Source organism: Gossypium hirsutum, chromosome A08 (assembly GCF_007990345.1).
Source record: "Gossypium hirsutum isolate 1008001.06 chromosome A08, Gossypium_hirsutum_v2.1, whole genome shotgun sequence".
NCBI lineage: Eukaryota > Viridiplantae > Streptophyta > Magnoliopsida > Malvales > Malvaceae > Gossypium > Gossypium hirsutum.
Window position 1 is genome coordinate 34,647,862 of NC_053431.1, and position 7,320 is coordinate 34,655,181.

Below are 7,320 nucleotides of genomic sequence, written 5' to 3' on the forward strand. Positions count from 1 at the left end.
CTGAAATTTAACTTTTTACCTAATGGTTCTTACAACTTTTCCAAAATCGTGAGGTAAACCTCGGATCTCTATCCGAAATGATTGACAAAGGTATCCCATGAAGTCTAACAATCTCTCGGATATACAATTCAGCTAACTTATTAAGAGAATAATCTGTACGTACCGGAATAAAATGAGCCGATTTAGTCAGTCTGTCAACTATTGCTCAGATGGCATTTTTCTTCCCTGGAGTTAACGGCAACCCTGATATAAAATCCATAGTATTCCGATCCCATTTCCATTCAGGAACCATAATAGGCTGAAGTAATCCCGAAGGTACTTGGTGTTCAGCTTTCACTTGTTGACAAACTAAGCACTTCGATACAAACTCGGAAATATCTCTTTTCATTCCACTCCACCAGTACATTTTCTTCAAGTCATTATACATCTTCGTACTGCCCGGATGAACCGCTAAACAACTATTATGTGCTTCATGCAAAATCTTTTGAATCAACTCATCATTTTTCGGTACACAAATCCGATTTTTAAACATCAAACAACCATCAGAACCGATTCTGAAATTTGATCCCGTATCAGCTGCACACTGTTTTCTTTTGGCTAGCAAATCTTGATCATTTTTTTGAGCTTCAGAAATCTCTTGTAAAAACATCGGTCTTGCTCTTAACTCTGCTAGAATCGAACCGTCATCTGAAATTTTCAACTGAGTGTTCATAACTCTCAAAGCAAACAACAACTTTCTGCTTAAAGCATCGGCAACCACATTCGCTTTTCCCGGATGATAATCGATAACAAGCTCGTAATCTTTCAATAACTCTAACCATCTTCGCTGTCTCAAATTCAAGTCTTTTTGTGACATCAAGTATTTAAGACTTTTGTGATCGGCATATACTCGGTACTTTTCACCATACCAATAATGTCGCCAAATCTTCGAAGCAAATACCACCGCAGCCAATTCCAAATCGTGAGTAGGATAATTCTTCTCATGAGGTTTTAACTGTCACGAAGCATAAGCCACCACTTTTCCTTCTTGCATGAGTACACACCCCAAACCATCTAGAGAAGCATCACTAGTGATTCGGGTTGTATCAACACTGGTGCTTTAGTTAATAACTTTTTCAATTCTTCGAAACCCTGTTGACATTCTTCCGTCCATTCAAATTTAACATCCTTTCGGAGTAGTCTAGTCATAGGAGCAGCAATTATAGAAAATCCATTTACGAACCGCCGATAATACCCAGCTAGCCCCAAGAAACTTCTAACTTCAGTTACGTTTTTCGGTGGTTTCCAATCAACAATGGCTGAAATTTTACTAGGATCAACCCGTATATTATCACCTGAAACAATATGACCCAAAAATCCAACTTCCCGGAGCCAAAATTCACTTTTACTAAACTTAGCATACAGCTGCTTATCTCTCAAAGTTTGCAAAACTATCCTCAAATGCTCAGCATGCTCTGTCTCATCTTTTGAATAAATTAAAATATGCGATTCATTAAGTCCATAAACACAGTAAGAGCATTTGTCAACCCGAACGACATAACTAAAAATTCATAATGACCGTACCTTGTTCTAAAAGCAGTTTTAGGCACATCTGACTCTTTTACTCGTAGCTGATAATACCCAGATCTCAAGTCAATCTTTGAAAACCATGTCGCTCCTTTTAGCTGATCAAACAAATCATCAATTCTCGGCAACGGATACTTGTTTTTGATTCTTACCTTTTTTAACTGCCGATAATCAACACATAATCTCATAGAACCATCCTTCTTTTTCACAAATAACACGGGAGCACCCCAAGGTGAAAAACTCGATCTCACAAAGCCTTTATCAGTCAACTTTTGCAACTGCGACTTTAATTCTTTCAACTCTGTTGGTGCCATTCTATATGGAGCAATCGAGATTGGAGCTGTTCCCGGTATCAAATCTATACCAAATTCTACTTCTCTGACTGGAGGCAAACCCGGTAATTCTTCTGGAAATACGTCCGCAAATTCACACACAACCGGCACTGATTCAACTTTCTTTTCAACTTCTTTTGTATTAATTACATACGCCAAATAAGCTTCATAACCCTTTCTCAAATATCTCTGAGCCGACATCGAAGAAATCATATTAGATAATGCCTCTGATTTGACTGGCTCAACCCGCAGAATTTCACCACTTTCACACTTTAATTCTATAACCTTTTCTTTGCAATTTATTATAGCATCATGCAATGTCAACCAATCCATACCCAAAATAACATAAAGTTCATCAAACGGCAACAACATCAAGTCGGCCGGAAAGTAATGACCCCGAATCATTAAAGGGCATTTCTTACTTACTTTATCAACTATCACGCATTTGCCTAGTGGATTCGACACTCTAATCATAAATTCTGTGTTCTCAACAGGTATATTCATACTAGACACCAGTTTCATGCATACATATAAATGAGTAGAACCAAGATCAATCAAAGCAATAACATTAATATCATAAAGAGAAAATGTACCGGTAATCACATCGGGTGAGGAAGCATCTTCACGCGCTTTAATAGCATAAGTTCTAGCCGGAGCTCTTCCCTCAGATCTAACTGCTGCATCTCTGGCTACATTCTTACTGCTTGTTTCACTTCCAGCTTTTCTCGAATAACTTCCCCTCGAGTTTGCACCACTAGCTTTTACACTCTGAAATTTTTCTTTCTCAGCTCTCTCTGGGCAGTCTCTAATAAAATGATCCGGAGAACCACATCGAAAACATTCATTTGCTCTGCACGGACCAAAATGATTTCTACCACACCGCTGGCACTCGGGTTTAACAAATCTCGTATTTCCACACTAGCCGCAGAAGTAGTCTGAGATTTAGGACCCACATTCTGCTTCTTAAAATTTCCATATGATTGCCCAGCTGAAACTTGGGAACGAGGATTCATATTTCTTGACTTTCCGGGTTGCTGTGAAGGTGCATTACTCATTGGTCTTTTCTTCCAATTTTGTGTTTCAGATTCTACCGTTTTCTTTTCCTTCAGTAGTTCTTCAGCCTTACAAGCTCGATCAACCAGTACTACCATTTCTTTCAGTTCAAGGATCCCGACAAATACCTTAATGTCTTCGTTGAGCCCGTCTTCAAATTTTCGGCACATCTTGCCTTCTGTAGGAACATATTCCCTGGCATACTTACTCAATCGAACAAACTCTCTTTCATATTCTGAGACTGTCATATTACCTTGCTTCAGCTCAAGAAACTCTTTACATTTCTGATCAATAAATCTTTCACTAATATATTTCTTCCGAAACTCTTCTTGAAAGAATTCCCAGGTTACCCTCTCGTTCGGTACCACCGAAATCAAAGTCTTCCACCAATTATAGGCTGAATCTCTCAACAAAGATGTAGCATATTTCAAACATTCTTCAGGTGTACAAGATAATTCATCAAATACCCGGACAGAATTTTCAAGCCAGAACTCTGCTTTCTCTGCATCATCATCAATATTTGCTCTAAATTCTTCAGCCCCTTGTTTACGAATTCTATCAACGGGGGTTCTATGAAATTTTATCATATCCACTCCTTGAGGCATCGGAGGCATAGGTTGAGGAATTGGGGGAGGTGGGTGAGGTCGTACATTTAGTTTCGTACGAACGAACTCAGTGTACCATGCACTCATCATTTGGAGAAAGGTTTCCCGATCCCTTTCTCCTCCTCCCTGACCAACAGTAGGAGGTGGGTTTTCAGTCGGCGCTGCCCCTTCAGCCGGAGCTGGCGCATTACTCTCTACTTCATCTACCACAGCTGGATCGGGATCCATTTACTATATAAAAATCATTTAAAAAGGTCAGAAGTCGTCACACTATCACAATTCATACATATGGCATGTATAGCAAAATCCGTACATACAACACGTAGTCCGAGAACCGACTAAACCTGCTCTGATACCACTAAATGTAACGCCCCCACGCCTGAGACCATCGCTGGAGTCGAGCTTGAGGGGTTACCGAACAATATTTATCAAATTAAGAACTTCAAATCATTTATTTCTACATTCACAGCTTTCTAACTACCCGCGTCACAGTTAAAATAAAAATCATATCTCGAGTTACGAAACTCGAAATCTAGATACGTAAATTTTACATAAATATAGACTCATATATCTATTTACTAATTTTTTTATAGAATTTTTGGTTGGGCCAATTAGTACAGTTTATTAGTTAAAGTCTCCCCTGTTTCAGGGTTCGACTACTCTGACCTCTGTGTATTACAAATCAGATATTTCTCTATACAGAAATTAAATGACTATGAGGTTTATTTCTCTTAAAACTAGACTCAATAAAGAACCTGTACATATAAAGAAAAACTTCTAATTATTTTTTTAAAATTTATTATGAATTTTAAAGTCAGAACAGGGGATCCAGAAATCACTCTAGCCCTGTTTCACAAAAGTTTAAATATCTCATAAAATATAATTTATATGCCTGTTTTGTTCAATCCACATGAAATAGACTCATTAAAATTCAATTTCATAACTTACTCATCATTTAGTTCCATTTATACTATTTTTAGTGATTTTTCAAATTCATGTCATTGCTGCAGCAATATTCTGTTTTAAGGCAAGTTTCATCTTTCCATGAATTTTTATGAACTAGATAGCCTATTAAACTTCCATAATATCAAACATGATCTAAATTAGCCATCACCATGACTTATCAATATCAAACATTTTCTCAACCAAGCATGGCCATATCATAAAATTATTTACACAAAATAAGTATATTGCTATACATGCCATACTTAAGTTTTACAAGCCATTTACCCAGATGAAAGTCCTTTGGATAGTGTGATCGAACCTTCGACCCGTCCCGATTCCCGAGCTAGCTTGTTCAAAACTACAGTAAATAAAGAGGAGGGAGTAAGCATAAATGCTTAGTAAGTTCATATGTAAATAACAAGTAACATAACAATTCAATTATACCAAACAACTTTAGCATGGTATCACCAAAACATATATCACATTTCTAAACATCATTCCTCATCTTACCACCTTATCATTGTTGTATCTATTTTCAACCCGAGGGTTAAGAACATACCTGTCCAAAGTGTCCATTTCACAACACTTACTAAAACGTCGCTTGCATCTTAAGTGTTCTTCCATTTCACTAGAAATTTCACCTGTTGAACACATCGGAATACAACTCGGATACACGGATAATTTGCATATAAGTGCCTCATATGTAATCAAGCTACCATGTAACCCGCCCATAAGTGAACTCGAACTCAACTCAACGAGCTCGGGCGTTCGCATCCATAAGTGAACTCGGACTCAACTCAACGAGTTCGGATGCCTAGTTACATTTCACGAACTCGGACTCAACTCAACGAGTTTAGACATTCGCATCCATAAGTGAACTCGGACTCAACTCAACGAGTTCGGATGCTCAACCATCCTAGTGACATGTCACTTGTATCCTAATCTATTTCTAAGGTTCAAACGGGTGTTTTCCTCGATCACACATCTTTGTCGTCTTCACCGGAATATCGGAACCGATACTCGGTTGCAATTCATATTTATCAAGTAGTAAACATAATTTGCATATTACTCAACATTAACCACAAAGCATAATATTTCACGATTAAAAATCAGCATATCATATAATTAACATTAATAACTTAAAAATAACATTTATGCTACATTATTTACACATGAACTTACCTTGGTACCAAAATATAAAAATTTTGCAATTTAGTCCACAATCTTTTCTTTTCCTCGATCGCGACTTGAATCTCGTTTTTCTTGATTATGGAGCTTGGAAGCTTGAAACAAACCCTAGCTATGAAGAACCCTTGAAATTTCGGCCTAATGAAGAAGATGGACAAAAATTGGCTTTTAATTTTGTTTTTAATTCATTTTAATAACTAAATGACCAAAATACCCTTACTACTAAATTTCCAAAAATTCCTTCCATGTCCTAATTTTGTCCATGAACTTAAAATTGATAAAATTGCTATTTAAGACCTCCTCATTAATATTCCAAAACAATTTCATACTAAAAACTTCTAGAATTCAAGTTTTACAACTTATTCGATTTAGTCCCTACTTTCAATTTAAGCACTTTAGGCATAGAATTTCATCACGAAATTTTCACACAATCATGCAATCATATCATAATCATCAAAATAATTATAAAATTATTATTTCTATCTCAGATTTGTGGTCACGAAACCACTATTCCGATTAAGCCCTAATTCAGGATATTACATACATAGTCATATCGTAGTACAAATTGTTAGCTTGTTAATGTAGACGAACCTAAACATTTACTTAGTCTAATCGAAAATGAGCAAAAAAGTTAAAAGAATAATATGTCATCTATCAAGTCCAATTGGGGAGATGCCTTGTCTTGGGCATCAGAGCGGATGACACCCAGAAGATAGAGACATAGATGTGACTAAATAAACTAATAGTTCAACGGACATGACTGAAAAAGAATAGATCCTAAATTCATTTATTGATTTATTCACTTGTTACATTCATAATGTGACATGCATAAATCCTGAAAAGATGGAAGGCTATGTATGTATGACTCATACACTTTGATGTAAGTAAAAGCCTGTAATATCTCATTTTTCAGTGGTGTCAGAAGCAGTGGTTTTGGGACCACAATTTCAACAAGTGAGTTCATATTTTATTATTTAATTAATGTTTATAGAGTTACATTAGAGTCATATTAAATTTTGGTGAAGAAATTTTAATGTTTACCTAGTTAATTAAGAAAAAGGACTAAATTGCAAAAAATAGAAAATATAGTCATAATTGATTTGTAGGGATTATGTGGTTTAATCATTAAAAGAGGGAGGACTTATATAGTAATTGGACCACAGTGAATGTAAATGGACGGTTAAAGGTCTTTTAAATGTTAAGTTATAAGTTTATAATAAGGTTAAAGTTGTAATTTAATAAATATAAACTAAGTAAAGTAAATAAAACATATTATCATCTTCCAAAAGGGGTCACCACTGAGAATTAAAAAGGACTCACCATTGAAGAAGCTTGTAGGGTTCGATCAAAGTCTCCTTTGCATGTAAGTTCATTTTGAGCTTATTTCTTGTAATTTTTGTATTTTTGAGATCATTGCAACTAGGTCCAATTAACTCGCAGCTTCGTTTTTGAAACTTTAAAGAATTTTAAATTTCACCATTGATGAATTCTTGCTATTCGTGATGTTATAGGATGGATTTAAAGTATTGGTTTTTGGTCGTGAATAAATTGTTAAGTAATTTTTGTTAGGTTTTGGTTAAAGGATTAAATTGATTGAATATTAAAATTGATAGGGAATTTTTAAGAATTTA